Here is a 280-nt window from a genome sequence, read left to right as displayed (position 1 = left end):
GAAGCGGGCCGCGGAGCGGGCGAGAGGCGCCCCGGGCTGTGCGGGCGGTGGTGCCCGCGGGGGGACGAGGGGGGGCACCTCCCCGCTTCCCCTGCGGGGGACAGAGCCCGCTGAGCTCAGGGGAAAACGTGCAGCCCTACGACCCCAATTTCCAGGCGACTGAGACCCCCAAACTAGCAGTGAACAGTCTGAGGTTACACCTCACGGCGAGGCAGGGAGACGCCGCGCGCACTTCGCTGCTCCAGGAGTTGCAAGCGCCGAGCGGCGAGCAGCGGGGCCG

The 280-nt window shown here is 71.8% G+C and overlaps 1 protein-coding gene across 1 annotated transcript in view; it reads left to right on the top strand.

Moving 5' to 3' along the window:
* PPARGC1A (PPARG coactivator 1 alpha) overlaps positions 1–280 on the top strand; it is a 369,718-nt gene that overhangs the window by 900 nt on the left and 368,538 nt on the right. The gene's annotated exons all lie outside the window — the stretch shown is intronic.

This window comes from Geospiza fortis, unplaced genomic scaffold (genome assembly GCF_000277835.1).
Source record: "Geospiza fortis unplaced genomic scaffold, GeoFor_1.0 scaffold40, whole genome shotgun sequence".
NCBI classification, from domain to species: Eukaryota; Metazoa; Chordata; class Aves; order Passeriformes; family Thraupidae; genus Geospiza; species Geospiza fortis.
Note: the sequence above shows the minus strand (reverse complement) of the source record. Positions and strands in the feature narration are given on the sequence as shown.